At 41.2% G+C, this 25,000-nt stretch overlaps 1 protein-coding gene across 5 annotated transcripts in view; it reads right to left on the reverse strand.

The window, feature by feature from the left end:
- The window catches only part of ASMTL (acetylserotonin O-methyltransferase like), a 1,454,724-nt gene that overhangs the window by 448,768 nt on the left and 980,956 nt on the right, over positions 1-25,000 (reverse strand). The window lies entirely within an intron of this gene.

Here is a 25,000-nt window from a genome sequence, read left to right on the forward strand (position 1 = left end):
ATATCACATTATAACTTTTGGCTGAGAATTGAACTACATGCCTTTCTAGAAACCAAGACCAGAGTGTCCAAATATTATCATAGCATTCCAGTCACCTAAGATGCATGAAGATTTTCATCTGAATCTTCCAAATACATTTATCCTTCTCACAGAATGCATAACCGTAACTAGGAAAAAAATATTGTTATAGCAAAAGCATGCAATCAATCCTGTAACTGCACTGGAAACACCTATCTTAGGACCAGTTTACAATGGTGATACTGCAGTATATTGCGTAGGTTAATGACCACATTTTTATGCCTGATTTACCAGAATGTCTGTGTAACCAGGAATATATAACAAACTTAGCCATGCAAACTGTGAAGTAATATTCTTTCATCACAGGGTGCACAACTACCTCTGCTGGTGACAGCTTTTGGTTCCAATATATTTTTCTATGTCATTTTTATCTGACCTTTTCTTGATGACCATCACACCTTCCCCAAATGGACTAGCTCACATTTAATTCCAAATGGTGTGGACAGTACTCATGCATGAAATCCCTCAGAACTTTTAGGGTAAGTGTTTTCCAGAGGGTCCATAACACAGGCATACATTGGGGAACTATGTTCTCTCGAGTAGCATTGCAAAAACAACATTTTAATGGTGGGAATGAGCTAATCCTGTCTCCACAGTAGCTCACATACACATGCTCTCCTGGAAGCTATCACTATCACTGCTGCTTGGTAAACCTCAAGTCTGTCCCCATGTTGCCTCACTGCAACTGGTCCCATCCAGTTGGTGTTAGGCAAATGGTGTAACAGACACTCTTCCTTCCATCCATCTCAGGATGGGCACACCCATACTCCCCTGCTTGTACCATTAAATACCTGGGCTACTAACCGAACGTAAGTAGTACAGACATAATTAGGCTTTATCCTTCTACATCTGGCTGCTTTCCTTGATTTCAAGTCCTATTCTATGGTGGTCTCCCCTTCTTCTCTCATTGTAGGCTGTGCCTGGGGCAGTACAGATTGAGGGGCATTCTTTATTCAGAAGCTGCTGGAAGTACTCCTTCTACCTGCCTTTGATGTGCTGTGGTCTGGTGAGCAGGTTGTTGCGGCATCCCTTATGAAGGGTGTCTGACTATCATCTTTATCTTTCTGCCTTTGTATTGCAACCTGATATAGTTTCTTTGTGCCACCTATTGAGTCGCTTTCCAGAAGCTGGTAAGAGTGCCTCTGATGCCCTGTTCTTTACTGATGGACATTTGCTTTTAATTTGTTGCCATTCTTAGACATAAGGAAACCAGATGCAAACTTCTCTCACCCTCATCTGGTCTTGCACTGTATGACAGGGATTCCAGCATAATATTAAGGTACTTGAATCCTAATCGAGTAGGATACCACCCAGTCTCCCACTTCACGGACTACAATTTTTTGCACTGGTCATCCGCATATCTAAAAGCTATGCATGTACTTTTAATACCCCACACCTATTTTTTGATGGGTTACATCAAATCAATCGGGTCCTACACCTGCATCCCAAGTTTACTTTACCTTCAGGCAAATTCATATCACCAGACCACAGTAAAGCTACTATTTCCAGGAGCCTCTATAGAAAGAAAAGGGGTTAATTTTTAAGCTTGTCACTTGGAGCCTGACAGACATCTGCTTTTAACTTGTTGCCATGAAAAACTTTAGCGAAAAAATCTGTCATTTTGCCGCTAGTTTGTGGCTTCCATTACTCAATTTAAACTACAATAAAGAAATCTAGGCTTATCACCCTAGCCTGGATGGGCATTAACTGCTGGTTTCCATGGTTTCTCTGTTGGTCCGATGGACCACATACCGTAATTTTAACACATAAGGGCACTGGATGGCAGGGATCTCAGCACAAAACTTTAGGAAACCAGATGAACAGGGTCCTCTAGGCACAGGACACCTCCGCGTCTCCCACTTCATTAATCATTTTCTTTACAGGGATGATGAAATGAGTTGAGATTTACACTGGCACATCCAAAAGAAATACACATACTGGTAACACCCACACTTCCATTTTTTGCCAGGCTTGTACCAAAGTGGTTGTATCCTGCACATGCATTCCAGTGTTAATTAACCCTCTGCTAACTCAATTTACCCAGCCTTAGTAACCTTCTACATAGAGGCCTAACATGGACCTCCCTTGTTAGTGAAGGTGCCCCCATGACCTAACTCCACATAAATCAAGCTAGTGGCTTGATGAGTACTTACCACCTGGGCTGGGTTGGTTAACTGTAGGAAAATCACCAGATTAACTCCTTCAAATGAACCTTTTAACACCCCAATCTTATGGGCAATTTTTTTTACGGATGACATTTTCACATGGTGGGAAAAATGGCAAGCCTCCCTTATGACCCACAACAGACACCTTTGAAGACTCACTCCCCACATGGCCATCTGTTGATATGTTACATTTAGCAAGTACAACTCAGTTTCAGCCCTCCTAATACAGACAGATAGGGTGCAGTTACTAGATTGGATTCCTACCACCTACTTTTCATCTTTCGAACAAGCATATCTGAACAAGCTCAGCATATCTTTAAGGAATATAAGCTCTCCAACCACCTATAAGCATGTTTTGGGAAGTAGACTGTGTTTTCCATTACCTACCTGGTCCATCTTTTAAACAGCTGTTAAGACAGATTGAATGAAACTAAGAATTCCAGGTTAAAATAATATGGGTAAACTATGAACAGGACTGATAACTAAAGGCAATTAGTCCACAATAAAGGAAAGGTTGCCAACTATGCATTTCTTATGGAACTTAATGCTACACACTTAAATTTCAGTATCTGATAGGATTTGGTAACTAGACTGGGCTCCTACTATTTAGGTAGATCTGACGAAGCTGGTTGTTAGCAAAAGCACTTGTTAAAGACTACATCCTGCCCTACTAGGATTTCCAGATTTGATCATTATGGTTTAAGATTTATTACAGCCACAAACAGGCAAGAAGGCTCACACCAAAGGGAAAGACTGTAGATTTATAACCAAGTCACATCCAATCTATTTATTAGCATTACCTCTATCTAAATATTAAGGGAGATACATCACATTGCTGACAGCTTATCTTCTGTACATCTAGTATTTTGAAATATTGTTACAAAAATATTTTAAGAGAAGATTGTAACTGGTTAAAAGTATAATTCTGTATGTCTCATTAAGTTGACTCAATAAAATCAGCGCTAAAATAGTTAATGTCAAGGGGAGGGACTTAAAGCTACCCCCCCTTAGGTCCTCCAAAAAAGTGGACACGCCCAAGGGGGCAATGCTAAATTGCATATATGCCCACTTTTCTCATTATAAATATGGAATTGTTTGTAAATTTGTCTCAGAAAGTGCTCATCTGCCTATCAGGTAACTGTAGGATTCTTTGCCAAGTTATTGTTGTTATCCCCAAGGCAGGGAGTGTATCAGCACATCACAGAAAATCTAGCCTAGGACAGCATGGTTTACTGACTTACTCAACGTTGTAAACATCACAAAGCATTGCTTAAAGTCATTCAGTATAACTGATGTGCTTTTAAAGCTGTTTCCCTTTGACTGCACTCTACATGTGGATATCACTAAGTGTACACAGATTAGTCACATTTCTATCAGCCTTCAACATTGTGTACAGTAAGTCTTTATGATTTTTGTACTGTACATTTCTATATATGGAGATTTTCAGCCCAGGTCCCCATTAAAAAGAAGCTTTTGCCTAGACATTCCCAGTAAACAAATGCTAAACACGTACATACATACTTAAATAAATAAAAAGATTAGACCAGCTGGATGGATGGCTTTGAAAACTTTTGAGCACCTTCCATGTGACCTAGCCACTGTACAGCTTAAGGATAGCAGTATAAAATTGGTGACTAGGGCAACAGCACTTTAGAGCTTGTTTGCTGTTAAACTGTCCCCTTCCTTGCAAACTTCAGTAGATCAAACAAAGGTTATTTGCATTTCACCAAGGCTGGCAAATCCCATTAGGAGAATACCTTCCATTTCATCTTTTTTTTTTTTTTTTTTTTTAAGAAAAAAGTTGTTCTTTTTTATAAAATATATTGACTAGAGGCGTGCTTTTAGTGGATGTCACTAATAAAACTTAGCTCAGATTTTATATTTTTCTGGTTTCCTGTGGGAAATGCCCTTCAACTATTTAACTGTTGTGAGAAAAAAGTTTTATTTCTTGTCAAAACTTGTGGTTAGAGGCTAGGATTTGTGGTTCTGGGACTGTTGCTAAAAATGTTTATCTTAAAACATGTTTTCCAGTCAGGTCACTTCATAGACTTTCTTAAGCTCCACTACTCACATCTCAGTCACAGTTTTTGGTAGAAAGACAGACCTGGGCCCCGTGTGGATTCCCTTATTATTCTAATTTTTTTTGTGAGGAAATCCGCTGCTGCTGTTCTGTCAAAAAGTATTATGGACTGGGGCTAGTTGTTTGGTAATTGTCACTAGAGTTTACCTCAGGCACCTTTTGCAAAAAGGACACAGACCTTGGTACCAGTAACTCAAGCAATCTATCCCAGGGCTGCAAGAAAAGAAACATTATCCTAGAGGCTTCTGTCTTGGTTTTAGCTTACCCTTTGCCTTAGCTGCTAATGGGCGACTCCACTGTGGCTATCTGTTGTCACTTGGGACTGCTCATCACTTTCTCTTGGTCACTTTGGTGCTGCTCCTGGAAATGTCACTAATGACTGGGAGGTAGGCATGTCCTCTTAGGCTGTTAACTTGTCACTGCTGGGTAAGAGAGAACCACTCTTTGCTAGCATCAGTGAGTACTAGGTGATGTTTCTTCGCTAGGCCGAAATGAAGAGCTTTATTCGAAGGACTGGGACTGTCCTTCTGACAGCTCCTTTTCTGGGGAGTCTCGCAGAAATAGGAAACAGTAGGTTAGACATTTATCTTCCATCTAAAACAAATAAGGAGGATTGTCTGGACTTTGATAAAACTTTATTTAGAACCTTTCAATCTTTACATGCTGAATCTTTTTCTTATTTAAAAAAGAAAAGATTTTCCCTTCTTTCAGATTCTCAGCTTGAGGGACAGGATTTAGGAGCAGGCATTGTTTCTCAAGTTTCAATTCCAAAGAATGGGAAATCTGAATCTGAGGAAAGTTACTCTCTAAGATTTCCCCCTGATGAGTTGTAATTTTCTGATACTACTGCTAGAATGAATGATTTATTTAAATGGGAAAAAAATACGAAAATTCAAGCAAAGATATTATGATGAGCTACAGACATGTTTTCCTCAACCTGCAGCTGCTCCTAACCTTAGAAGTTGCTCTCTTTGGAGCCAGCAATCTAACATTCAGCACCCTGCCCCAGGAAAGTCTGATAAATTATATAAAGTGACCTAGTACATCAGTTTAAAATTTTCTAATATCAGTTCAGATTCTGCAGTCATTTCTCTGTCAAAATCAGTTTCTGCCAAACTCCTTAGATCAGCTAGCCCTGCTCATTCTGACTAACTGCGAAAACTCATGATAAGTTTTGGGGAAAAAAGTTTATATAATTCTTCCACCTTAGCCTTCAGAATAGTGAAGTGTCATGTTCACATGTATTGCTTTGACAATATGAGAAAGTTAATTGCTGACTTCTCTTCTGCAGAGACCAAGACATCTCTGAACTCAATAGTATCCTCTTGTATCTCAGATAACCAAATGTCCTCCGACATTGTTGATGATGTTTCTAGAGCAAGTGCCACAGGGTCAATGATAAGACTGGCTTGAATACATTCTCAGTGTGACGGCCGTGCCCTGGCCAGCAATCAAGGAGCCTCAATCCTCACCACTAACACCAGGGAGGTCGGCTCAGAGAAGAGGAAAGGATAACTAATACACACAGTTAAGTACAACTTCCCTTAAGTGCACACAGGGATCACAGTCAGTCTGGGGCTGGTTGCTCCTTTGCTTACCAGGTCCCCAATAAGACTCCTCTCTGGCACAGCTATAGGGTCCAGGTATCAGCCTAACTGGACAAGCTAAAACCTCCAGTACCCTCTCTGTCCAATCAGAGCTTCGTGTCTCTGCTCAGGTAACTGATGCATATACACACACACACACACACACACACACACACACACACATTTTGAAAAGAGGTTATACATCCACACAGACTTTTCTGGGAAAAGGCTGGCACAGGTTCTCCAGCTGTGCCCCTATTACCCAGGCCGTACCGTAGTTAATTATCAGCTACTAAAAGGCCCTTAAAAGGGTGTCCAATTATTACTGTGCAATATTATTATCCAATGGTAGTATGACTAAACAGTCTCAAGGCTTATTGGAAGGACTTATTACAATAAACTCTATAAATATATAATGTACTCTAAAGCATACTTTATCTCTACATAAATCAGCCACAGGTAGAAGGTTTTAAAAATATTTAATAATAATTAACTAAAACACAAGACAGATGTACTACACCTCAGAGATATCTAAGAGTTCAGAGATCACACAGAAACTTAAAATAATACAGTAGGACAGGTCTGATTTAAAAGAAAAATACCCAATTAATCTTTAGTAGCTTTAACTATTCCTACAAAAAATCACAATGCTACAACTTACATGTGAGCTTAGGCAGAGTGCTGAGTTAGATATCCAAGATCAAAATTCTTCCAGTTTCTCACTGAACAATAGTTTTTAAACACTAACCAACAGCTCTGTTGAGCCCCCCCCCCTCAAATTACATCATTTTGGCACTTAGGTTTTCCCAGTATTCATACTGCATCATCTTGACACCTGGTCTGAGTTCTCAGGCCACAAACTGCATTATTTAGCAATCTAACACCTGCTCAGAAACTTACAACAATATAAGGCATTTCACATAAACACTCCAGCAGAAACCAGAGCAATAAAGCACCTTCCACATGTAAATTCTGGTCATAAACTTTAGCCTTAAAACAATGGGCATGAAACCTTCATCCAGATGCACTGGAGCCTATTTGTAAAACATGACAGGGTCACAACATGCTTCACTGGGCCAATAGAGTGCAATGTTGTCACATATTTTGCAGTTCCACATTTCACAGTATTCTTTTACACTCAAGAAAACATGCTTGTATTTTACATTTATTTATACAGTTGATAGAATTATGTATCAAATTCTATTTGACTAGGCTGGCAGCCTTCGCCCAGCTCTCCCCAATCGTCACCCCCCCCCCCCCAGGGAACTCAAGCTAGTTTTTCCAGTGCCCCTTGAGAAACATCACTTGAGAGTGTCAGGTCTATCTGGGTGAACCTCATCCTATTCCCTGTCTTGACAGCCCATCTGCATTGGCATTGCTACTCCCACTGCGGTACTGCACTGACATATCATATGCTTGCAACCCCAGGCTCCATCTAGGAAACTTGGCATTTTGCTGACTGGCTCTGTTTAACCATGTTAGAGGGTTGTGATCTGTCACCACAGTAAATTTTCTTCCATACAGATAAGGCTGAAGTTTTTGTAGTGCCCACACTATGGCAAGACATTCCTTTTCTACCACTGCATAGCATTCCTCCCTGGGTTGGAGCCTATGACTGAGATAAACCGTGGGTGCTCTTCTCCCTCTGAAGAAATCTAAGTACAGCCCCCACCCCATAGTTTGAAGCATCCACATGCACAACAAATTCTTTGCTATAGTCTGGACTGGCTAACACATGGGGTCCTCCCAAAGTTTCCTTAAGCTTCTGAAATGCCTGCTCACATGCTGGGGTCCACACTACCTTATCTGGCCTGTTCTTCCTTGTCAGGTCTCAGAGGGGAGCAGCTATGGTACTATAATTAGGAACAAACTCTCTGTAGTACCCTGCTGTCCCTAGGAATGGCCCCACCTGCGTTTTGGTAACAGGTGCAGGCCATGCCTGAATAGCTTCCACTTTGGCAGGTTCTGGCCTTATCTTACCACTCCCCACTCTATGTTCTAGGTAGGAAACCTCTGCCATACCCACCTGACATTTGCTTAGCTTAATGGTCAACCCTGCCCTCTGTTGTCTGCCCAGCACAGCACATCCCTGACATGCTGAAGGTGCTCTTGCCAGGAATGGCTGTAGATAGCAATATCATCCATGCAAGAAGGGCAAACACTCCTGCTAAGATATGATCTACCAGCCTCTGGAAAGTCGCTGGGGCATTCTTCATCCCAAAGGGCATCTTTGTGAACTCATACAAGCCAAAAGGAGTCACAAAGGCTGACATCTCTCTAGCACTGGGAGTCAAAGGCACCTGCCAGTAACCCTTGGTAAGATCAATGGTTGTAAGCTATTTAGCCCCATCTAGCTGCTCTAGGGCCTCATCTGTCCTCGGCATGGGGTAAACATCTAACTCAGTGTGACTATTTAATTTCCTGTAATCCACACAGAACCTGGTGCTGCCATCCTTCTTTGGCACCAGTACCACTGGGGAGGCCCAGGGACTGTTGGACTCCTGAATCACCCCTAGTTCTAACACCTCCTGTACCTCTTCCCTCAGAGTCTGTTTGACTCTCTCAGGCACCCTATAAGGGGCCTGCCTGACAGGCCTTTGGGGTCCAGTATCCACCTGGTGCTGCACCAGGTGGGTGCACCCTTGTTAACCAGTGAACACGTCCCCAAATTCCTGCAACACTGCTTGGATTTCTCAAACATGGGTAGGAGATAGCTGCTGGGGACATTGCTACCCCTTCCACCAAGGTGTCAGCCCGAGCCTCACTGAGGAGATCAGTCCCCAGATGTCGCTCAGACTCATCCTGCAATGCTCAGCACAAGGTCCTCCCTATTATGGTAAGGTTTCATCATGTTAACATGGAACAATTTGTGCCCCTGCCATCTGCCTAGCACTTCCACCATGTAGTTAACATCACTTACCTTTCTTACCACCTTGTAGGGTCCCTCCCAAGCTGCTTGCAACTTGCTGTGTCTGACAGGAATGAGAACCATCACCTGCTGCCCTACAGCATACTCTCTAGCTCGAGCATTCCTGTCATACCACACCTTTTTTTGTTGTTGGGCTTCTGACAGGTTCTCCTGGGTCAGGCCCATGAGTTCCCTGAGCCTTGTCCTGAAGTTCAGGACATATGCCACAACAGACTCCTTGTGAGACTCACACTCACCTTCCCACTCATCTCGAATTAAATCTAGAGGTCCCCTCACCCTATGCCCATACAGCAACTCAAAGGGTGAAAAACTGTGGATTCCTGGGGAACCTATCTGTAAGCAAACAACAGATGGGGAAAATATTTGTCCCACTCCCTCTTAAACTGATCTGCAAATGCCCGTAGCATGGACTTGATTGGAAAGTTTAACTTCTCAACAAGACCATTAGTCTGGGGATGGTAGGGGGTGGTCTTCATGTGCTTCACCCCACAGGACTTCCAAAGACAAGCCAGCAGGTCTGACATAAAATTGGCACCTCTGTCAGACAGTACTTCCTTTGGGAAACCTACCCTGCTGAAAATCTCTAGCAAAGCATTTTCCACCTTTTCGGCCTCAATGGAGGACAAAGCCACTGCCTCAGGGTATCGTGTAGCATAATCTACCTATGACTTGGATATACTTTTTCCTGTGGAACTTGGGGTACTCAGAGGACCCACAATATCCATAGCTACCCTCTGAAATGACTCCTCAATCACAGGCAAAGGCATCAAAGGAGCTCTCACCTTGCCTCCTGCCTTGCCTACCTTTTGGCACTGCTCACAGGTCCTGTAGTACCCTGCTACATCTCTGGAAATTCCAGGCCAATAGAAGTTCTGCATAATACACCTCTTTGTACGTTTTATGCCAATATGACCTGCAAAGAGAATATCATGGACTATGGCTAGAAGCGCCAGACGGCAAGCTCTAGGCACTACCAACTGCTGTACTCTCTCACCTTCTAGCCCTCCCTCAGGGGGTCCACTCTCTGTATAGTAACCCTTTGTCCCAGTATACAGATTCCCCCTTCCCTTGAGAATCAGGTGCCTCCCTAGCTACCTGCCTCAGGCCTTGCAATGTAGGGTCTGAGAGCTGAGCCTGTCTCAAGTCTCTCCTTGTAACCCTTCCCAGCTCCTTTTCCACAGGAAGTCTGGCATCCTCTGACAGTGGTGCCTCACTGTCAGCCTGGGTACTACTACTCACCTCTACCTTTGCAGTCACTCTGTCCCCGGGACCATCAGTACCCACAAGCAGCTGTGGCTCACATTCAGTCTCATTGCTACCGAGTAGCTCCCTTACTGAAGTGACCACCTCACCAGTCCTGGCTGCAAGTATGCGGTCTGTCTGGATCTCCCCCAGGCTATCAGACTTGCATGCTCGTCTCCTAGCCTGACTGCTTTTAACTGCATAAGTACATGGTACTGCCTCATCCAAATCCTTCCCTCTCAAGACATCTGCTGGATGGTGGTTCCATACCCCTGTTGTCCAAGACACCCTACTACTGGCATTTTGTCTTTACCACTTACTGGCTCCCTCACCTTTGGTTCCCCACCTTGCCTCCATGGACACCTGTATGCCACATGGCCCCACTGGTTGCATTCAAAACATTTCACCCTAGGTCCTGGACGTGTACCTGGACTAGTGGCTTCCCCTGCTACTGGCAGATTCTGTTGGGGGCAGTCTGTGCTGCACACCATGGGTTCCTTTAGACCCATGAGCAGTACTGGGGGTCCCTTTCCTGAGCAGGGCTGCCCTGCTTGCTAGGTATAAGTCTCCTTTCTTCTCCAACTCCTCTGAAGTAGCACACTGTTTATCAGCTAACCAGATCCTCATGTCCTCAGGCAAAAAGCTAAGGGCTTGTTCCCTTACCAAAAGGCCTGCCAGCCCTTCAGAAGTGGTGACCTGACATCCACTCACCCAGCTTTGAAAATCAGTGCTCAGTTCAACAACATATTCACATACATCCTCATCTGCCTTGCGTCTATGATCATGAAACTTTTTCCTATACATTTCAGGTGTTAGCTTAAAACATTCTAATAAATGTCTTTTTACAGCAGTATGATCAAAACAGTCAGTGTCATGTATTTTTGCTAAAGAAGTTACAGCTTTACCATGGAGTAAGGGGGTCAGGATCCATACCCAGAGCCCTTGGTCAACTTCATACTGTTTACATACCCGCTCAAACATATGAATGAAGCTATCAAAATTATCCTCCTTTTTAAACTGTAGAAGAAATTTACTGACCTTTTGTGCTTCTGGGGTCCAGTTACTCCCTTCTCCATTACCTCCATGACTCTGGAGAAGAGTTAGCATTTCCCTCTCATGCTTTCTCTGCCATTCCTGTTCTTCAGCTTCTAGGCTCCACATTCTCTCAGCTGCTTCAAGTTCCATACTCCTGGACTCCATCTCAAATCTCTTCAGCTCCAGCTGGATTTTTAAGTCCACTGCAGAAAGACTGAGCTGTCCATTCTCCGAGGACATTGTATCTCCACTGTCAGTCTGATTCTCCTCCAGGCTGCTGTTTTCTGATGCAGCTGTTACCAAGGCTGCAATCAGGTCTGCCTTAGACAGGTTTCCATGCACCAGCCCCCTAGCCTGGCACATCTCTGTCAGCTGGCTCCTTATCAGCTTTCCATACTCCTCTGCTGACATGCTGCCTGCTCACCCTGAGTAACACTAAACTAACAAAATAAATAAAACAATTGTGATCTGAACTTATACACTGAGTGGCTGTTTTAGAGTAAAAAAAAACACTTTTAGAGATCACTGTGCATAAGCTACAGGAATTCGCTCTACCCACACCACTACAAGCCAATTAGTGTTTGCCAACTAATCAATATGTGATGTGGATCCCACCACAGCAAATCAATATGTGATAGGATATCCCAACCACTCTCACCAATATGTGACGAATGTGCCCTGGCCCAGCAATCAAGGAGCCTCAATCCTCACCGCTAACACCAGGGAGGTCATCTCCTTGAAGAGAGGAAAGGATAACTAATACACACAGTAAAGTACAATTTCCCTTAAGTGCACACAGAGATCACAGTCAGTCAGGGACTGGTTGCTCCCTTGCTCACCAGGTCCCCAAATAAGACTCCCCACTGGCACAGCTATAGGGTCCAAGTCTCAGCCTAGCTGGGCAAGCTAAAACCTCCAGTACCCTCTCTGTCCAACCAGTGCTTCATGTCCCTGCCCAAGTAGCTGACACACACACACACACACACACACACACACACACACACACACACACACACACACACACTTTCAAATAAGTACTTATACAACTTCATAGACACTCCTAGAAAAGGCTGACACAGATTCTCCAGCTGTGCCCCTTTACCCAGACCATACGGTGGTAATTCCTGCCACCACCCAGCTAATAATATCAGCTACTAAAAGGCCCTTAAAAAGGGTGTCCAATTATTACTGTGCAATATTATTATCCAATGGTAGTATGACTTAATCAGTCTCAAGGCTTATTGGAAGGGCTTATTACAATAAACTCTATAAATATATAATGTACTCTAAAGCATACTTTATCTCTACATAAACCAGCCACAGGTAGAAGGTTTTAAAAATATTTAATAATAAATAATTAAAACACAAGACAAAACTACTACACCACAGAGATATCCAAGAGTTCAGAGATCACACAGAAACTTAAAATAATACAGTAGGACAGGTCTGATTTCAAAGAAAAATACCTAATTAATCTTTACTAGATTTAACTATTCCTACAAGAAATCACAGTGCTACAGCTTACATGTGAGCTTAGGTAAAGTGCGGAGTTAGATATCGAAGATCAAAATGCTTCCAGTCTCTCACTGAACAAACTAACCAACAGCTCTGCTGAGGCCCTCCCAACTTGCATCATTTTGACACTTAGGTTTTCCCAGTATTCATATTGCATCATCTTGATACCTGGTCTGAGTTCTCAGGCCACAAACTGCATTATTTAGCACTCTAACACCTGCTCAGAAACTTACAACAATATAAGGCATTTCACATATACACTCTAGCAGAAACCAGAGCAATAAAGCACCTTCCACATGTAAATTCTGGTCATAAACTTTAGCCTTAAAACAATGGGCATGAAACCTTCATCCAGATGCACTGGAGCCTACTTGTAAAACATGAAAGGGTCACAACATGCTTCACTGGGCCAGTGAAGTGCAATGTTGTCACATATTTTGCAGCTCCACATTTCACAGTACTCTTTTACACTCAAGAAAACATGCCTGTATTTTACATGTATTTATACAGTTGATAGAATTATGTATCAAATTCTATTTGACTAGGCTGGCAGCCTTCGTCCATCTCTCCCCAATCGTCACACTCAGTATATACAACAGGATATCAGAGTTGAGATCCTGAGTGTTCCCCTGGATAAAGAGCTGTTATATGCTACTTTTCTGCAAAGGTCCTTAAATGGTTTGATGAGAAGAGAAAAGTAATGCAGGGGATTAGCCAAGATTTCTCAGCCCTCTTTGCCGAAATATAATAGACACTTTTCTTTCAATTCAAGTTCATTTTTCAGGAAGCAGAATAAGCATTCCAAACAAGGCACATGCAAACAAAATTTCAAAAAACAATGGCAGGAAAGTTAAAGAAGAAAGGAGGGTCCTACCAAAAAATGAATTTAAGAAAACAGAATGACAGGATGCCCTTCATGTGTGCCCTACCTCCTCCCTCCCAACACACACACACACACACACACACACACACACACACACACACACACACACACACACACACACACACACACACACTTTCCTGAGTATAGAACAACTTCCACAGATCAAAAAGGGAAAGGATTTTATTCAGGACTTATTTCTGATGCTAGACAAACAAGGAACCTGGAGACCTGTCCTAGATCTTTCTTTTCTAAACCTTCAGATCAACACCCCAAATTTCAGAAAGCTATCTCTACAATCTCTGTAACCTCTCACTCCACCTCTCAATTTTCTAGCATCTCTGGACTCACATGATGCTTACCATTACATTCAATTTATCAAATATTTCAGATGCTTTTTACATTTTTCTGTATCTAGTTTAGATTTTCTGTTTTCTGTTTTGCCCTTTGGTTGTCAACAGCTCCAAGAGGGCTCACAAAGTACCCAGTTCATTGCAGGTTACATGGAATTTACATTTTCCCATACTTAGATAACTGCCTTTTTTGCAGATTTGTTCACAAGCTGTCAAGAATCTGTGGCATAGATATAATATGTTCTTCTTAGACTGGGTTGTCAGGTAAACAAAGAAAAATATTCTCAAGTGACGGTGCTTCCTAAATGTCTACCAGGCACCTTCCTAATGATGGCTTTTCTTTCTTAGGGTACAGTGGGATGTTACAAGGAGCAGTTTCTGGTATTTCTAACCAAACTTTGGCATCTACCAGACAACATCTTAGGATTCTAGGTTTCATGGCCTCTACTATTCTCATAACTTCTTTGGCTAGGCTTCATGTGAGGAAAATTCATTAGTATGTCAAAACAGTTTGGACCCAACACCAATGTTGGGGTTTGTGAAAAAGAAGTTGCTCTGATTGGTGAATCAGTTGTCTTTCAACCCAGGTCACATCCTTTTTCCTTTCCAGTGCCAACTCAGGTTGTACCACAGATGCATCAGACTTTGGTTGAAGAGCTGTGTCCAAGGAGTTGAAAGTCCAGGACTTTTGAAGCAAGCAAGGCAAATTATAACATGTAAATGTAAAAGAAATGAAGGCTGCAACAAATGTTTCCAAATCATCTTTGGATGTCAGGCCCTTTGCTAGTAATCACAGAAGAGAGAACCAGGTCCTACCCACTTTGCTAGGGTAGCCTGAGCAACACAGCACAGTCTGTCCCCTCCAGGTGACCTACTTTCTGCTAGATCAAAACATTATTGCAGGCCAACTGAGCAGAACCAAGAGAGACACTCACAAATGGAAGCTGCACCCAGTCGTCTTCCAGGATCTAAGCCATCCACAGGGGATCATCTCTAGTAGATCTGTTTGCCTCCAGCCACAACAGACAGTTAAAGTTGTTCTGCTTCAGGGCTCCTTGTTCTCCGGCCTGGAAGACAGATGCCTTTTCATTCCCATGAATGGGAATGTTGCTGTATGCTTTTCTATCCTTTCCTCTGATAGCTACCCAGGGTTCTAAAAATTCAGAAGGACTTCCCAGAGATATTTGTGGTGATTCTCATTTTGGTCTAGGCAACTGGGATCTCCCTTGTTTTGAAAATGGCCACTGGTAATTGCCAATAGCTTCCACACAGAATGGAAAAGGGAAAGGCAGGGTTTGTTTGACACACTCCAACCTTCAACTTTTTCAGCTGAGTTCCTGGATGATAGAATTTTACTGTCTTTTAGGCACTTTTTTTCTGAGAACATGCAATGGGTATTAAAGGCAGCAAAGAAACCTGGTACTAGAAAATCATATATGGTTAAGTTGAAAATATCTTCTGGATGGCGCCAATACAAGAACCTGAATCTTTTTAGGCTTTATGTGAGACAGTATTCTCTGGCTTTTTTTTACTACTCCATCAAGATTCACTTCTTGGACATCTCTGCTTGATTACCCTTAAATTCTCCCCATTCTATCCTACCAAATGTGAAACAGTATCTGAAAGGGGTTTTATATATCCATCTCCTTTATGCCCAAGACTGTCTCAGAGTTTACACTGAGACACACAATTCAAATCCTTGTTTTCTTTCCAGAACCTAAAAATGAATGAGAAAGAATTTTACACACACTGGATATCCACAGATAACTTGGACACTACACAGACAAGTCAAAAACTTTCAGGATTTCTAATCAACTGTTTATTTCCTATGAAGGTAAGAAAAGGGGACAACCAGTGTCAAAACAGACAATTTCTAGATATTGCTTTTTGTTATTCTCAGCATAACAAGACACTTCTGTGCAAAGTCAGGGCCCACTCTACCCATGATCTGACTACTTCTAGGACTTTTGGAAAGAGGTGGACTCTAGAAATATACTAGAGGGAGCAACTTGATTATCTACATACATCTTTACTAAGCACAGCAAACTAGGTTCTTTCTCTAGGTCTAGAGCAGGCTTTATCAGGAATATTCTCCAGTGGCTCCTGAACTCTGATCCTTCCTTTTCCTCCCCCTCCCTTTTTTCTAAGTTCTGCTAATCATCGCATATACCTTTGGCTACTACAGTAGTGATCTAATGTTTCAAATTGTAAAATTGTGCAAGTAAACAATGTAACAGTCGGTATTCAAAAAGGTCACGGCTTCAGTAGACCCTTTTTGTTGTTTTATGCCAGGGTGTGGTTATTTTTGTTCCTATCAGACAGGGCTCTAGCCTCCATCTTCTGAAGCAAGAAAGTAGCCACTGACATTATGCTGCTTGCCTCAAGCTGTACAGCGGCTAGGGTGCATGGAGTGTGTCCTAAAGCTTAGGAATTTTTCTGACTGCTCTGATCCTTGGCAGGATACATCCCATACAGCTTACACTACTGTAATAGTGATCCATTTGAACAGCTACTGTTATGGCAGGTTTACTTACAAAACTGCACTTTACTTGTCTGCAGAGAACACAGCCACATACAAGTCAATAAATTCACTTCTAACTTTACTCTTCTATCCCTCCCACTAACTTTCCCCACTTTATTAGTACACCAAAACCACTTCCACTTGAACCTTGGCCAATGACACCAATCTGTAACCCATGGTGAGCTGCTGAGAAGTGTTCTAACAATTCCCCCCCACCCCAGACACATAGTCATTGAGTGAGTGCTTAGCCTTGGCTCATTGTTTTTGCCTGTAGTTGGGGGGGGCCCTTCACTATGAGCTTGCTAGTTTATCTACATAACATAATGCATTAGTCTGGTGTGCAACTGCCCGAGCCAGTCACCAACAGCGACAGTGCGGCTCCCTCTATCTTTTGTTCCACCAGCAATGATAATGACACTGGTCAGCTAAATATACTTGCATGGCAACCTCTCTCGCAAGCTCATGCATGGTACCTGGCTGCCCAGGCAAAGCGGCACTACCTAGTACACAACTACCAGCCATGACATTCACTATGTGAAAGTGAAAAGTTACAAAGATAATACTTGACACATGCAGTGTTACTTGTGGGCTTTGCTTAGTGCTGAATGATCAATTTATACTGTCCATCAGCCATTTTTCTTATATCATACATAAATCTGGTGATCAAACTGTATTAGCAATCATTAAATGCACATTGCTCAGATGGCAGTGGCACATGTGCTAGTTATACTGGTAGACTTTAAGTGAACTGTAAAGCAGCAGGTTGTTGTGTTAAAGGTTTAGGGCTATACTACATAATTCATTGCTGTGTTACTCAAGTTGCATTTACTTGTCAAACAAAATTTATTTTGTTTTATATCAAGAAGTGTGTCATCGCTTCAAATATTCTTTTTCTTTTCTTTTTTTTTTTTTTTTTACTTTGTTGCTGTTTGTTGCTTCTTTTATTTATTTTAAGAACAAGAAAAAAAAAAGAAGTGCAGCATTTCTTCTGCCATTTGTTTACTCTCCAAGTCTTTTGGGTTTCTAATACCATGACGGTAATGGACCCCATTCCTAAGTCAAAGTTCAATTAAAGTTTATGAAATTAGTATTATTTCACTCTTTGATGTTAACCAAAAGTGCTCTTCACAGCACCCGCAATGTGCCCAGTAATGACTCCTTTTGCAATTTGAATGGTGTTACATGAATTGGTAACATATCTAAACGATTGTAAATTCTTTTTTGTAAGACCAGTTGCTCCTACTACTACTGGAACTGTTTGTGTATCTCTTCCACATGGCTCGCTATTTTATGACTTTGTATCTCTCTGTACACAAGACACTGTAGTCATTTGGTGTGGCAATTTCAATGATCAATGCTACTTTTGTCTTCTTTTCTTGGACCACTATATCTGGTTTTCTAGCATCTATCTTTTGAACTGTTGGTATTGGGTGATCCCGTGATATAAACTTCATTTTCTATGATTCTTTGTGGCTCATGTTTCCATTGTTTTTCAGCCACTTCGATATCATAATATTTGCACAATCTCCAGTTTAACAGTCTCACCACATTATTATGCCTTTCAGTATACAGTCCCTCTGCCATTAGTGAGTCGCAACCAGCAACAAGGTGTGTGACTGTTTCCAATTTGGTTTGACAAAACCTACATATGTCTGTTTCTCCAACATGTTCAATGGACTTTGTAAACCAGCATGTACGTAGTCCACTATCTTGGGCTGCCAATATTAACCTTTCATTTCTTGATGTGAATTCACCTCTCCTTAACTATCTCTGCATTCATTCTTGATCAACATGAGGCTCTACCAGAAGTTTTCTATACTTATAACTATATGTGTTTCCCACATGATTTGCCTTCTCATCTGGTCCTTCACCTTATATTCTTTCTTTTGTTTTTTTTAGCATTCAGTTGCTGCCTGTTTTTTTATCTACTTCTGGTTTAATTTCCAATCCTGCATGACATCGATATGCTTCTGCTAAATTAAGCAGAGATGTCATCTTAGATTTATTCTCATGTTTCAAAACTTTCACTACATTTGGATCCTGTGAGGTCAGCAGATATGTGTGGAGTTCCACAATTGCAGATCTATACATGTAATCAATTTCAAGGAGGCCCATCCCTCCTTCGGAATGGGGAATATATAATCTTGGTATACACTGATTTTTATAAATCATTTGGTGAGCATGAAACATCATTTTTGTTTTAATATCCAATCTATCCAACACTTTTTGGGGCCAGTCAATCACTCTAAAACTATAAGTTAGGACATGAAGAGCAAATTTATTTATGGCTTGGATCTTGTTCCTAGATGTCAATGTTGTTTTCAGGATTAATTTAAGTCTTCTAAAGTACTCCTTACTGAGTTTTAATTGCATTTATTCATGTTTTATTGCTGATCCTTCATTAATTCCCAAGTATTTATACACTCCGTCTTGCTCATCTTCTTTTATATCACATTCTTGTTCCAAACTGATGTTTTCTTGGTGCTGCAGTTTTCATAGGTTCATAGGGAAGTACTAGGCTATCGGCCCTAGGGCCTATGAAAGCCTAGCCAAATGAGTTCCCTGGCTTTCACCACCCAAGAAAATGATTTTCCTGTGCCCCTGTCGGGCAGAGCCACAGCAGTGACTCCCGGGGTGAATTTCCTAATACCCATCCAATTGTCAAGATTTCTCTTAAAGAGGGCTAATGAGGAGCTTTGCTTGACATGAATGGGCAGCCTATTCCAGAGCAGGGGAAGTCCCTGGGACAGGAATCTATTCCTCCAGCATGTTCTGTTTATTGTGGTGACAAGGTTGAGGTCCCTGGAGCATGTGGCTCAGAGAGATTGGGATTTCTTTAAGTGTAGCGTGTCCATCAGGTCTGGGTTAGACATGGCTTTGTATGTTAGGCAGAGGTCGTCTCGGAGTTGGCGATATGCAACGGAGTAGAGCTGGAGTTTTTTGAGACGCTCAGCGTATGGCATCTGTTTAAGGCCAGTAATCTTCTTAGTGAGGTATTTCTATGGCCTTTCCAGCTGTTGCAGATGTCTTGCGAGGTACATGTCAAATGGGGTGTTGTACTATATGATGGGTCTAATAAGGAATGAGTAGACAGGAATGATGACCTCTCTTTCTCTGGAGGAGAACCCCTTTGTGATGAGGTGTGCCACGTAAAAGGTTGCTTTTGCACATTTATCAAGACCAAACGACATTCCAATATCATCTGAAAAGGTTTTGACAACCTGCAGCTGTGCTTTCAGTTCCTCATCTGATGAGCTATACAGTTTTAAATCATCGACAAAGAGAAGATGAGAAGTCATTAGACTTTGTTGTTTTCTAGAAGCCAAATTATAACCATGGCTTAAGCTGTTAAGTAAACAGTTTAATGGATTACTGGCAAGGCAGAATAGCAACGGTGACAGAATATCCCCCCTTGGATTTTTATCCCTGGGATAACAATCTGTTCTTTATCATGGCTTAGTCGCAAAGTCGTCTGCCACTGTTTCATAGTTACTATTATGTAGTCAATCACTGCACGGTGTATCTTGTACATTTTTAAGCATTCTTCTATTCATGAATGTGGGATACTATCAAATGCTTTTTTGTAGTCAATCCATGCCATACTTAGATTCTTCCCCTTTTTACAGTTCTCCACTCTTAACTTTGTTTAGCAACAAATGATCTTTTGTTCCATATGACTTTCTTTTATTGCCCTTTTGTTCTACTGCCATAACTGAGTTTTCTTCTAAATGACTACAAACTCTGTCGGCAACAATTCCCATGTATAGTTTATACATCGTCGGAGGACAAGTTATTGGTCTATAATTTTTAGGGTAGCTTGCAGGTTCACTCTTAAATAAGAGCATTGTTTTTCCTGTTGTTAACCAGTGCGGTGTCTCTTTGGGGTATGCATATAAATAGTTCTTACTCATGGTTAGATCCTCGTGCAAAGAAGTTAATACTTTAAGCCAAAAGTTAGGTACTGCATCTAGGCCTGGGGTTTTCCAGTTAGAGGCTTTTCTCAACTTTGTTTCAATCTCTCTGGCTGTTATTTCATCATATCCTGTACCTTTAAACTTCTTATTCTTTCTTTTACTTCTATCCATTTAGCATCTTTATGTTCCACAGGATCTTCATAGATACTTCTCCAAAATGTATTTACTTCCTCTTTTTTGGCGGTCTTTCAATTCCTTTTACCTTATTTCCCAGTTCTCTATAAAACATTTTTGGGTCATCAATAAATTGCTTATTTTTTGCTTTTCCCTTATATTTATCTTCGTATCTTCTAAGTCTTTTGCCTGTTTTGAAATTTTTAGTTTGTTATCTCCAATAGTGCATAATAGATTTTGGTCTGTTCTAATATTGCGCATTGCTTTTATCACATCTATTTTTCTTAATATTTTTGTTGATCAGTTTCCTCTTCTATAATCTTCTAACAATGACACTTCTTGTCTTAGCTGCTTTATAGTTTTCTCTATTCAATATTTCCATGATGGTATGCGCTTTCGGCCCCTCTTTTCCCCCGCTACCCTGTGTTCCTGTGGTAGAACTTCATCAGTTATTAATTTAGCAGCACAGGAATATATTCTGTTTACTTCTGTTATATTGCATGGATCTCCAAGGACAGTCCTAATTACTGTGTTAATTTATTTTACCAAACTTCTGACTTTTGGGGTTTTATTAACATTCTGCAGTCTATTTTTCTCATTGATCTTGATATATCTGTCTGTCTATTAAATCAAGCAACTCTTCTCTTAACTCATTTGCTTCCATACTGAGGGCACATCCCTTATTTTCCGTTTCCTGCGGGCATTGTATAGAAAGTTCTATAGCATCTTCCTGTGGCACATTCTCTTCAATTTCATCCCATGTCATTTGTTGTTCTGTCATATGGGAACTCACTGGCCTATCACTCCTCAACACTGACTGCATCAGAGTTTCTACAGTTTCTTGTTCCTTTTCTTGCTGTCTAGCTTCAAATGAATGTTTTTACTGGTTTCCTGTGGAAGGCTCCAAAATATCTTGATATGGCACCTGATCAGTTGCTTCCTGTTCCACTGGTTTCCCCTTGATTTGGATATCCATTGCTTTATCCTGTTGTGGTGCTTTCTGCATTTGATTTTCTACACTAAATCCTTCTCTTTGCAGCTGTTCCATTACCTCAATTTCTATTTCTTTGACTTCTCCATTACTAATCTCTTTTTCTACTATTCCTCTTAGTCCTTCCATATCTGGATTCCTTTGCCTATATTTTTCTTCAAATATCTTTGTGCTGCTCTTTTTGTATTAGTTTTGCTTTCTCCTTTGCATAAATATTACACCATATTAAATCTCTTCTCCTTTCCCATGTCCATATTTCTTCTACAAATGTCTCCTGATCTTCTTGCTTTTTCTTATTATGGGGACTCACTCCATCATGCTGTGATGTAGTCTGTTTTAGACCTTGTACATTAAATCCTTCACTTCGCAGGCACTCCATAACTTCAACTTCTACTTCTTTAACTTCTGCTTTACTAATCGTCTTTTCTACATTACATCTTTGTGCTATTAATCCTTCTATTGTGAAATTTTCCATTTCTGGATGCCTTTGCCTGTATTTTTCTTCGAATATCTTTGAGACTGCCTTTTCTATATAAGTTAACTTGACTTTCTCATTTGCATAAATATTGCACCATATCAAATCTTTCTTTCTTTCCCATGTCCATATTTCTTTTTTATATTTTCCAAATATCTCTAGGTTTTGTTGTTTATATTTTCTCACTTCTTCAGAGGCTTCTTTTTCCAAAGAGATCAAAGTTTCTTGATCTATATACTGTTTTTCAAAAATCTGTTGTATTAATGAAAGCAAATTTTTATTTGAAGCTTGTGGCAGTTTTTTCCTATGGAAGTATTTTTCTTTCCTCTAACTTCTCTCTCAATCATTTTGCATATCTTGTGTTTGGAAATTTTGGGCGTTTTACATAATAGTAACAATTCATAATTTCTTTCTTATCCTCAATAGTCCACTCTATTGTTTTTATGGCTCTTCTTTGGCCAATCAATTTTTGTCATTTTTGTGGACTGCTACTTCCTTCTACAATGGGGGGGGGGGGGGCATCCTCCCCCTGAGCCTGGCCTGGCACAATTGTAGGAACGTTTCCGTATTTGGAGGATTCTACACTGTCATTTTTTTGCAGTCCTGGCACCAGTGCACCTACCAGGATTGGGCACTTTTTTATCCTGGCTCTTGTGCACCCAGCTATCTTTTTTTTATTTTTGATTTACTTCTGTCCATGATATGTTGTTGTTGTGTCTTTCGGCTTTTCCTGGTTAGGGGTCGCCACAGTGGAACTCCGGTCCGCTAATGATTGGTAGTTGATTTTTACGTGCCGAGTTACCAGCCCTGACGCACAACCTTCAACGAAGGTATGCCCATTCGCGCATGTCTCCACGCAGAAGACGCTCTAGCTAGGAATTGAACCAGACAGCGTGTTACTGTGAGGCGACAATGCTACCGCAGCACCACCACCGCGGGTACTTCTGTCCACGATATATGGTATATAAATATAGTCTATATATCAGTGTCGCCTTGGTGAGATTTTGTGAAAAACAGGGTCCACCTCGCGAAGGTACTCACTAGGACTTCAGGATGAATTCAGTTTCAACACTACTACTCTCCTCTGCTTGCTGACTTTTCATCTCTCCAGCAGGACCCTTAGGTCTTTCTTCGTCATTTTTAATTTCGCCAAGTCTTTTGGGTTTCTAATACCATGATGGGAATGGACCCCATTCCTAAGTCAAAGTACGATTAAAGTTAATGAAACTAATATTGTTTCACTCTTTAATGTTAGCCAAAAGTGCTCTTCGCAGCACCCATGATGTACCCAGTAATGACTCCTTCTGCAATTCGTATGGCGTTACATGAATTGGTAACGTCTCTAAATAAGATTGTAAATTCTTTTTTATAAGACCAGTTGCTACTACCATTATTAAAACTGTCTGGGTATCTTTCTTCCACATGGCTCTCATTTCTGCCTGTAGATCCAGGTATTTTATGACTTGGTCTCTCTCTACGCAAGACACTGTAGTCAATTGGTGTGGCGATTTCAATGATCAATGCTACTTTTTTCTTCTTTTCTTGGACTACTATATCAGGTTTTCTAGCATCTAGCTTTTGAACTGTTGGTATTGGGTGATCCTATACGATATAAACGTCATCATTTTCTATGATTCTTTGTGGCTCATGTTTCCATTGTTTTTCAGCCACTTCAATACCATAATGTTTGCACAATCTATAGTGTAACAGTCTTGCCACATTATTATGCCTTTCAGTATACAGTCCCTATGCTATTAGTGTGTCGCAACCAGCAGCAAGGTGTGTGACGTTTTCCAATTTGGTTTGACAAAACCTACATATGTCTGTTTCTCCAACATGTTCAATGGACTTTGTAAACCAGCGTGTACGTAGCCCACTATCTTGGGCTGCCAATATTAACCTTTCATTTCTTGATGTTAATTCACCTCTCCTTAACCATTCCTGCATTTGTTCTTGATCAACATGAGGCTTTTCTAGAAGTTTTCTATACTTGCAACTATATTTATGTTTTTTCCACATTTCTTGCCTTCTCATCTGGTCCTTCACCTTATATTCTTTCTTTTGTTTTTTATCACATTCAGTTGCTGCCTGTTTTTTATCTACTTTTGCTTTAATTTCCATTCCTGCCTGACGTCGATTATGCTTCTGCTAAGTTAAGCAGAGATGTCATCTTAGATTTATTCTCCTCACGTTAGAAAACTTTCACTATATTTGGATCCTGTGAGGTCAGCAGATATGCGTGGAGGCACATGTGATGTGAAGTCATGTGCTTCTGTTTGCAAAGTCTGTTTTACTGATGATCAGAAAACATAGCACTGGTGATGGGTCCAGAGAATGTGAGCAAGTGCTAGCTTCTAAGTTTGATGTTGAGTTGCTCCAGTGATGGGATCTACTAGATAAATGTAAACCTCTTGATATTGACCTAACACTGCTGCAGGACACAGAACTTGACTGAGAGGCTCTACCACGTGATGTCTAACTGCCTCCTTCTTGGGGGGAATCCACATGCATGGCTGCAGTACATTTTGAGACATACATGATATTCAGCCTACACATCCACCATGCATACAGATACTGCTATGTCCACATCTCGTATCATGTCTGGCAGGTCCATACTAGTATGCGGATGAAGGCTGACATGAATGCGATGTGTGCAACCATACTGCTCATAAGGATCATCAATGCATTGTCGCTGGCTTCCACCATTCCCATGTACCCACAAATTTCCTCACATTTACCATGTAGCCCTTTAACTATCTCTACTTGACTCTCAGTGGCAGCAGCATGGGCCTGAACCATGTCATGGTACATTTGCTGTTGAGCAAACAAGGCCTTGGGTGCCGCCAAAGTCAACAATGAAATACATCAATATGTCTTCACTTGGCAACACTGTGTGCAGGTTTAACAGTGGATGATGCTTCTTCAGAAAGGGTCAACTCTTAACAAGATGTATGAGCTGTGCACAAGAAAAAGGTACTGAGGTACATGGTGTTGCCCCCCCCCCCCCCACACCAGATTTAATGGCATTCCTCAATAAGCTGAATCTTTAAAATTTGTGCCAC

The sequence above is a fragment of the Protopterus annectens genome, chromosome 5.part0 (assembly GCF_019279795.1).
Source record: "Protopterus annectens isolate FY-2018-M chromosome 5.part0, PAN1.0, whole genome shotgun sequence".
NCBI lineage: Eukaryota > Metazoa > Chordata > Ceratodontiformes > Protopteridae > Protopterus > Protopterus annectens.